Here is a 10,442-nt window from a genome sequence, read left to right as displayed (position 1 = left end):
ACGGCGAGAGAGCCGACGGGCTCGGTGCGTCCGAGGGACGAGGTGACCGCGGAAGAGTACACCGGTGGACGAGAAGAACGTGCGCGGCGTTCGAGGGACGAGAAACCGGGAAGGAAGGCTGCTCGAGGAGAAGGCCGGAACTTGGGTTCGGGTGAGCCCTATTCCGGATGGCCGAGATCACCCAAGCTAGCGGAGCCGAAGCGAACAAGACCCGAACCGAGACGAGCTGAACCAGAGGCGAAAAAGTCAACATTGTTGACTTCGGGCTCCGGGGCGCCCGGAGCAGTCCGGGGCGCCCGGAGCCCTCCGGGGCGCCCGGAACCCTTTCGAGCGCCCGGACCTGGATTTTGACCAGGATCGCGTCAAACGCGATCTGATCGTTGGGGATAGAATTTTATCTCCCCAGGGTGCCCGGAACTCCATTCAGGCACCCGGACCAGTACTATAAATAGAGTACTGGTCTGCACATTCAGAACAACTCACTTGTAATCAATTCTTTCTGTGCTTTCAGTTGTGTTCTTTTCATTTGTGTGTCAACGTTGTAAAGAGGCTTCTTCGCCCAGAGGAGATCATAGTGTGCTTACTTTCCTTGGATTAGCAATCCTCTGATTGCAAACCAAGTAAATCTCTGGTGTATGATTTCTTTACTTAGTCTCTACTTTTTATTACAAATGTTTATGATATAGTTGAAATTCGAGAAAGGTTCGAATTTTATTTTGTAGGGCAATTCACCCCTCCCCTCTTGCCGGCCTCCAAAGGGACCAACAAGTGGTATCAGAGCAAGGCGCTTCAGGAGGACTAACTGCCGATCGAAGCAACAAGATGGCCGGACCAAGCATCGTCCCACCAAAATTCGAGGGGAACTTCGCAGACTGGAAGCATCGTATGGAGGTATTCGTAAGAACTGATTTCGAAATTCGGTTTATAATGAAGTATGGTTTTTTAGCTCCGACGAATTAAGATGGAAAAGAAAAAGAAGAGAGCAATTGGACAAAGAAGGAGCGGAGTGAATCTGTTGCAAATAGCCATGCAGAATATCACCTGCTGAGTGTGTTACCACCTCAAGAGGTCAACCGCATCGGAAGCTATTCATCTGCTAAAGAACTCTAGGAGAAGTTCCTGGAACTCCATGAAGGCACGTCTGAAGCGATGATCGCAAGAAGAGACATCCTCCGGAACAAGTTGATGAACATTCGTCTGGAAAAAGGTGAGAAGGTAGCCAATCTACACATAAAGGTAAAAGAACTGATTACTGATCTCGAGAACCTCGGAGAAACGGTAACAAATCGGGACAGCATATGCTACGCACTCAACGCATTTCCCAGAACTCCGGAGTGGACATCAATCGTCGACGCCTACTATATTTCAAAAGACCTGGAGGTAAGTACTTTAGAAGAGTTGTTTTCTACTCTTGAGTTACATAAAACCAGGTGTGCAGCTACAACAAAAGACTCAAGTCAGATAATGGCGATGAACGCAACCAAGAAGGATGAACCCGAGTCAGACTCCGAAGAAGACCAAGAAGCATATATGGTAAGAAATTTTAAAAAGTTTTTTAGAGCTAATAAATTTAAAGAAATGTAGAATAAAAAGAATCTAAGAAATAGAAGAAAAGTGCGCTACTACCAGTGTCAAAAGGAAGGACACTTAAGAGAGGATTGCCCAGAACTAAAGAAGGACAAAATGAAGACATCCAAGAAACACAAGAACCTAAAAGCCACTTGGCACGACACTTCCTCATCTGAGTCCGAGATTCAAGAATATGCGGGGATTGCACTGATGGCAAGCTACTAAGGACAAAGTACATCAGAACCCAGCATCGATGAAGGGGGAGCGACCTCAGATGGAAGTAGCGAAGCAGGGGGAGATTCAGGCTTTAAGTCTGATATGATAAGTGAGGTATGCCTCTTACCCCCTGATGAACTTTATTTTGATATTAAAGCAATGGCTAAATCCATGTATAAATTAGAAAATAAAAATATCAAATTAGAAAATGAAATTCTAGAAACAAAAAGAATTTTGGCAAAATCATGTCTTATAGAGGATTTTGAAAAATTGAAAATTGAAAATGAAAAACTAAAAGAAGAAATAAAAATATTGAAAAAATCTAATGGTTCAAATATTTCTACTTTTAGAAATTATAGAGGTTTAAATTGGTATTATAGATTTCATCAAAGTCAAATTAGAAATATATCAAAAATCTATGTACCTAGGAAATACTTGGTTAATCCTGTAGGTAGGAACCTCTACTGGGTTCCAAAAACCTGTTTAATTTAAAATTCGACTAAGCATTTTCAGCAAGAAAATTAAACAACTAATTTCTTTATGACACTTTATCTAAGGAAGTGGTTGTTGCTCCAATAACCAAGAAGGCCTAGTGCCTCGCCACGACCTGGAAGCCAAGTATCGAAATGAAAAGTTTAATTGACTAACTGAAAAAGCATTAATTTAAATTACTTAATGCTTTAAAAGAGTTATTCAATTTGTGTTAGAAAATATTTAAAAAAATTTTTACTTAGAAATTTCTTATTATCTTAGAAAGTTTTATGAAAATTGACATAGAAATTTTTTTTATCTTAGAATTTTTTATGATAATATTGTCTTATAATTTTTTCTTAAAATTGACTTAGAATTGTTTCTTATGAATATTAACTTAGAATTTTTTTAATTAGAATTTTTTTTTTTGGGAAAGTTGAGATAAGTTTCGAACTTAAAATTTTTTTAACACTTATGACTTCTTTTATGTGAAAAATGTTTTTACTTAAATTTTTCTCGAAAGAAAAATTCTGAAGAGTGTCTTTACTTAGATATTTTTTTTTTCACTCAAAGTTTTTTTTGAATTAACCTTAGACTTGTTAATAACCCCAATTTTTATGTGATCAAAGGGGTAGAAGTATGTTTAGTCTAGGGGGAGGTAATATAATTTTTCATTTGAAAAATATTTGGACTTATTTGAATATAAATTGTTTTTATTGCATATGTTTACCCTAACTTAACTTGGGTTGCTCACATCAAAAAGGGGGAGATTGTTGGAACCCCAAGGTGTTTTGATGTGATCAAACAATCTAAGTTAGGTCCTGTGTTTGTTTAACCCTTGTGTCTAAGTGTGCAGGAGCTTAGGAACACAGGAAGTCGAGCGGAAGACGCGGCTAGCAAGAAGGACGGCACGGGGAGAGAGCCGACGGGCTCGGTATGCACGAGGGACGAGGTGACCGCGGAAGAGTACAGCGGTGGACAAGAAGAACGTGCGCGGCGTTCGAGGGATGAGAAACCGGGAAGGAAGGCTGCTCGAGAAGAAGGCCGGAACTTGGGTTCGGGTGAGCCCTATTCCGGATGGCCGAGATCACCCAAGCTAGCGGAGCCGGAGCGAACAAGACCCGGACCGAGACGAGCTGAACCGGAGGCAAAAAAGTCAACATTGTTGACTTCGGGCTCCGGGGCGCCCGGAGCCCTCCGGGGCGCCCGGAACCCTTCCGGGCACCCGGACCTGGATTTTGACCAGGATCGCGTCAAACGCGATCTGATCGTTGGGGATAGAATTTTATCCCCCCCAGGGCGCCCGGAACTCCTTTCAGGCGTCCGGACCAGTACTATAAATAGAGTACTGATCTGCACATTCAGAACAACTCACTTGTAATCAATTCTTTCTGTGCTTTCAGTTGTGTTTTTTTCATTTGTGCTGTCAACGTTGTAAAGAGGCTTCTCCGCCCAGAGGAGATCATAGTGCACTTACTTTCCTTGGATTATCAATCCTCTGATTACAAACCAAGTAAATCTCTGGTGTATGATTTCTTTACTTACTCTCTACTTTTTATTACAAGTGTTTATGATATAGTTGAAATCTGAGAAATGTTTGAATTTTATTTTGTAGGGCAATTCACCCCTCCCCTCTTGCCGGCCTCCAAAGGGACCAACAACTCGTTCCTTCTCTGTACTAACTAGCTCTGGACAGAGACGAGCTAGCCTATTGAATCTTTTAACTGCTTCTTCCACTGACAGGTCACCTTGTTTGAATTCTATAAACTCTTCATAATGCTTATTGGTGATCCGTTGGCGGAAAAATTCTTCATAGAACTCTGTCTCGAAGTCAGTCCAGCTCATCCGGTTGACTGCTCTCTTGCTCTTAACTCTCTCCCACCACATACGAGCATCTCCAGCCAGGCAGAAGGAGGCACACTTGACCTTTTTGACTTCTGGCCAGTGAAGAAGCTCCATTGTGCTATCTAGTGTCTTGAACCAAGCTTGAGCATCCCAAGGCTCAATCGTGCCTGAGAAGTTTTCTGGTTTCAGCTTCAGCCACTGGATGAGGTATGCTTCTTGCCTTTGAGGTGCTATGGCGACTTCCTGAGTAACTGGTGGGTCCTCAGTCACCAATGGAGTCCCCACATTTATGGTTGGAGGTGTGGGAGGAACTGGCTGCTGATTGGCCATCAGATTGGTAATCACTTGTTGCTACTCTGCCACTTGTCTCTGGAGTTGGGCAACAACTTTAGAAAGATTAGGCTCAATTGTTCTGGGCTCTTCGTTCTCCTGAGCTCGGTCCTTAGTACGAGCGGTACGGGGACGCCCTCTTCTTGACATCTAGTTATGCAGAGAAAAACATAAAATCGTCCCTACGCTTTCTAGACATATATACATATGTAAACAAAAGAAAACAAGAACTTTCATCTTACTTAAGCATATCTAAGCAAATACTCTATACTGCAAATAATAAGGAAAAGAATAAAAGAAAACTTAAATATTTTCTTACTTGAAGACGACAAGGCTGGTGCTGATGTGTAATGCTGGAGAATAGGAACTACTCTGATACCAACTGTAACGACCACCCTTCTCACTAATCTCTAAAGGTGTCCATTACATAACTACTATAAACTCTTACTTAACTAGTGTAACAAACTATACTTAAATATTTCCAGAAAACTTAAAATTTCTGCAGAGTATATGCTGTTCGGCAGGACTAAAATACAATACAATACTCCAAAATTTAGAACATGTACATATAACTCATAATAGCAGAAACATATGAAACTATATCACAATGCAAACACAAAAGTATCTACTTACTAAATAGAACTCATCTTAACATGCGATCTAAAACAAGAATAATCTCAAATGTCATGGAACATAAAGTAAAATATCAAATGTTTCTTAACCACTAAAACACGGAAACTTAATAATGCCCCAAGTCTCTCCCATAGTCCTGGCATCACACATCATCGAACACCTCCTTGTCACCTTCCTTTGTTATAGCTTTTCCTTTCCTTTATCTGCAGTAAGTGGAAATGCAATCTATAAGCAAAATTGCTTATTAAGCGCTATCTAACTCACAAAACTCGGATATGCATGTATTCAAAAAGAAACTAGAAACTGAATGCTTTAAAAGAAAACATATATAGCTGCTCATGTTAATCTAATAGCAAAGGAAAACTAAAGAATCTGCTAATTAAAAATTAATATCTGCAATGCTTCATGAAAGTAGCAATCAAACTAAGGTTTTGCAGTGCTAAAAGAAACCATCAATTCTGACTTGCTCAACTTAAAAATAAAGAAGCTAACTTGCTGAATTAAACTTTTATGACACTTGCTTTGCTAGTTCAAATACATACAGTTTAATACTTCAAAATAATAATAAATCTTCTCTTGGGCCCAGATTTAGTACCAATGCGCGCTCCCTAATAGAGACTGTGGTATCTAGTCACCAGTCTTACGAGGGAAAAGACCTTGGTCTTACCAGGGCCAAGACCTTGGAATTGGTCACCTGGATTTGTTTAACGACAACCTTGGAAGTCGGGTACTAGCCTTTTAAAAATAAAATACTTGTTATCTTTAATATTCTTATAATAAAATGCCTTGGCATTTCTTTGAGCACTTGGTGTGCTGCTGATTCCAATTCTTAAAATTTAGGAATCCTATCAAGACCTTGGTCTTTTCTTAAACTCAAAATACTGTAATACTTAACAAGATCTGCACTGTAAGCTTAATTAAAAATCTACACTATAAGCTTAATTGAAATCTGCACTATAAGCTTAAATAAAAATCTGCATTATAAGCTTAATTAAAATCTGCACTATAATACTTATCAAAATCTGCAAGCAATACTTATAAAAATCTGCACTTAATGAAAAACTGCACTTAATGAAAAATTGCACTTAATGGAAGAAATCTGCACTTAATGAAAAATTGCACTTAATGGAAGAAATCTGCACTTAAAATTCTGCACTACAAGGAGATCTAAACCGTACTAAAATCCTGCACCTCTACTAATTATGGTACACGCCTACTGCCAAAACAAAAAGGAAACTAGAAACTAAATTAGAAATCTAACTATGTACTTGGGAAATAAAGGGCAGTTCGGGTTTTGTACAGAAGGAAAGAAAACTAACTAAAAATTGAATCTGTACTTGCTAAAACTACAAATTGAAAGGGGTGTTCTAAACTCTAAACAGAGTTGTTCGTTTCTGTAGCGAACACAAAGAAACCTGGACTGGAATGAGCTCCAAAGGGAAGATGTTCTAAGCTCCAAATGGAGCTGTTCACGCCTCTATCGTAGCGTAAATCAAACTAGAACTCGCTGGAATTTTGGAACCTATATAACTTGTTTCGTTTGTTCTAAAACTTATACTTTTTATAGAGCAACAGGATCTTTAATCTTGCTACAACAGAACCAAAAGGAAGAAAGCAAAGAACGCATGCTACCCTTAAACCTCTTGTTATCCCAATGTTGTACACTATAATCCGAAAGCAAAGAAAACAAATCGAAGCTCGGAACTACTCTTAACCCTCTAGCACCCTAAATTCTGCACAACATGATCTGAAACAAGAAGGAACTAAATCCCTAGCAAGCATAAATTCGGCTCAAACACAATCCGAAACAAAAGAGCATGCTGTGGATGGTAAGGAGTGAAACAAAACTCTGAAACTACTCTTACTGGAGGTGAGAAGCAACTTATAATGGTTTTTTGGACTCACAATCGAACAAGAGGTAACTAAGGCTTTGGATACCTCAAATCTCCGACCTCTTCTTGCGCCCACACACTCTCCTCGACGAGAGGATCACCACCGCGTGAAGAATCCCTCGGAGAACACCCTCGCCCACCGCCGGAGACGATGCCCTAAACTCTTCTCTGTTTTCGCCCGAGCCGCCGTCGCACGCGAGGAAGAAGAGGTGAGAAGGAATTAGGTTGATGTGCGTAGATTATATACTCTTTTATGCATGTTTTTACGCACATTTACATACTTTGAGCATGCTTGATCTATGCATTTTTATACTTCCAGCTTTCCTTTTAGCATATTAACTTTTTTGGTTCGGAGATCTGCTTTTTGTGCATTTTCTGTACACAGGAGTCGAAATTGGTGAAGATTATGCGTCCTCGGGCAAGCTTGGAAGTAATTGAAGGGAGAGAGCATCAGGCCGTGTACCACACATGGCCGTGTAGTCTTAACAGGAAGGGAAGAGGACATGGCCGTGTGAATCTCACACGGCCGTGTCTTGATTTGAAAAAATCAGAGCAGATACCTTACATGGCCGTGTGGATCTGCACGGCCGTGTGAGGTTTCGAGAGGCCAAGCAGGTGGTGGCCGTGTGCATCACACGGCCGTGTGAAGTTTCCAGAGACCAAGCAGGTGGTGGCCGTGTGCACCACACGGCCGTGTAGCATTTCCAGAGAGCAGAAGGGTCTTGGCCGTGTGAACCACACGACCGTGCAGCTTTGGCAGAGAAGGAACTGGACAGGGCCGTGTGAATCTCACACGGCCGTGTCGTGGGGTCGTGTGGCGCCCGATTTCCTCCTCTATTTAAACCTTCCTTCATGAATTGAAAGGGGATCTCTCCCCCTTTGGGAGAAGGCAAGATTTGGTGGTTTCCTCCCATTCTTGGGAGGATTTCTGGGCGATTCTAAGGGAGTTCTTGACGATTTCGACTCCGGAGCGAGGATTGGATCCGAATACGAGGCTTCTTCGTAGATAAGTTTTCTCCTTCCCCTTTTCTTGGTTTCTTGGATTGGGGATTTAAGAAATGCTTGTAATCTTTATTTCATCGGGTATTCTTCCTCGATTCATAGAGTAGATCTTGTATTCTAGGATTAAGGGAATATTTGTATGATGGATTGATGTAATCTCATATGGATTTGCCATTTTCTTGTTTCAATGACATTGTCTTGCTTGTATCAATTAGATCTTGAATGATTAATGGTGATTTGTGCTTAATTCTCATTCTTGATTGATTGTTTGGATTTCTTGTGGACTTTGTAAAGATAAACTCTCACTCGATCATCCGAGGGATCCATGTGACAGGTGCAAGCCCGTGTAAGGACGTTTGAGAGATAATCTTGAAGAGGAAATAGGAATATTCAAGAGAGTAGGATGAATTTTGTGATTAGTTTCTTGTATCTTGATAGAGTAATAAGTTGTGGGCTTCTATGTTGATATCCGAGGAAGGCATAGTAATAGGTGCGCTTCTGTGTAAGGACAACGTAGGTTCACGTCTAATTGATCATATTTAGATACATTTCTCTGTCCTTAGCCGGTTATCTATTGCAAGAGAGAACCGACAACTTTCTACAAGTGTTTGGCAATAGAGGGATAAGAATTGGTGAACCATTTACATTCAAGAAACTTTACAAAGAAACCGAAACTCCTATAATCTTCCTTTATCATAAGCCAAAACACTAAACTCTTGTTTGTTGATCTTTAATATTAGATTTGTTTACCTTCACTTTGCATTTGAAATGATTGGATAGTTGTTTAGCTAATTCGCATTGAGACATTTCTAGTGCTTATTCCAGTCCCTGTGGATACGATAATCTTTTATATTACTTGCGACATTTCCGTACACTTGCGGAGCGTAACAAGTTTTTGGCGCCGTTGCCGGGGACTGCGCTATAACATTAGGAATTATCAATTGAGTTAGACTAAACATAACATTTGTTTTCCTTTCATATTGCATAGTTGTAACTAATCATTAGATTTCTATTTTTACTCTCTTGTATAACTTTTACTTCTTGTTAATTCTTTTTGTACAAATTCAATTCTGCATTTTTTATTCTTTTATTTTTCTTTTTCTGTTGAATTGTCATTTGCTATCTTGTTCTTGTGTATGCGAAGATCTAACTTTGTAGGGGAATTCTTTCCTTTTGACCTTGAGATTGACAGAACTTTCCATAAAAGAAAAATTCTGCAAAGGCAAATTGAAGAACAGGAACATTTGAACATGGCGAATAGACCACTCAAGGATTATGCAGCACCTTATGCAAGAGGTTTTCGATCTAGTATTTCAAGACCTTTAGTGGAGGCTAATAACTTTGAGATCAAACCCGCAATATATCTATGGTGCAGCAGAACCAATTTGGTGGAGGACCTCATGAAGACCCCAATCAACACTTAGAGGTCTTTTATGAAATATGTGGTACCATGAAAATGAATGGAGTTCCTTCAGATGCAGTTAGATTATTATTATTTGGGTTTTCTCTAAGAGATAGGGCAAAGCAATGGCTGAATTCTTTGGCCCCTAATAGCATCACCACTTGGGAGCAGTGTGAGCAACAGTTTCTTGATAAATTCTATCCACCAAGCAAAACAGCTCATATGAGGAATTTAATTGCAAGCTTCAAGCAGACTGACTCAGAATCTCTTTTTGAAGCATGGGATAGATATAATAGTATGCTCAGACAATGCCCACATCATGGGTTGGAAAGATGGTTAGTGTTGCACACTTTTTATAACGGTATCAACTATCATACCAAAGTGTCCCTTGATTCAGCTGCGGGAGGGGCACTTATGAACAAAAGTTTAGATGAAGCTGAAGAAATTATTGACAGTGTAGCACAAAATCATTATCAATGGGCAAATGAAAGAAGTGGTGGCTATTTTTCTGTAAACCCAACAATTAAAGCATCAGGGAAGTTTGATGTAGATGCGGTTACTCTTTTGTCTGCAAAATTGGATGCTCTTACAAAGAAATTTGAGAATATGGAGACTAGTGCTAATATGGTCAATGTTATTAGTACATCTTGTGAAGTATGTGGGAGTTCAGAGCATTCAAATGACTCATGTCCATTGGGAGCTATCACTGCACAAATCAATCAACTGGAACAATGTGATGCAATCATGAGTTACAATCAAAGGCAGAACAACCCATACTCAAATACTTATAACCCTGGATGGAAGAGCCATCCCAATTTTTCTTACAGAAATAATCAAGATCAAGGACCATCTATGGGGGCAAGACCAAATTTTCAAGCTGGGCAACAAAATTTTCAACATCTATCTTCTCAAGGCTTACCAAAGTCAAATATTGAAAAGATGCTTGAAGAAATTATCTCAGGTCAGAATGAAATGAAGCAAGATTTAGTAAAGCTCATTCAGAGAATGGATAATTCTGAAAAGCATCAAAAGATCCAGGATAGTCAAATTGCCCAACTAGCTTCCTCATCATCCAGAGCACC

General features: G+C 40.0%; 1 non-coding gene across 1 annotated transcript; it reads right to left on the bottom strand.

The window, feature by feature from the left end:
* Positions 1 to 9,580: 9,580 nt before the first annotated feature.
* On the bottom strand, positions 9,581 to 9,686 carry LOC122022100. Its single transcript, XR_006122840.1, has one exon. It is a non-coding gene; the product is annotated as a small nucleolar RNA R71 (small nucleolar RNA).
* Positions 9,687 to 10,442: the final 756 nt, after the last annotated feature.

This window comes from Zingiber officinale, chromosome 9A (assembly GCF_018446385.1).
Source record: "Zingiber officinale cultivar Zhangliang chromosome 9A, Zo_v1.1, whole genome shotgun sequence".
In the NCBI taxonomy this organism is placed as follows: Eukaryota; Viridiplantae; Streptophyta; class Magnoliopsida; order Zingiberales; family Zingiberaceae; genus Zingiber; species Zingiber officinale.
Note: the sequence above shows the minus strand (reverse complement) of the source record. Positions and strands in the feature narration are given on the sequence as shown.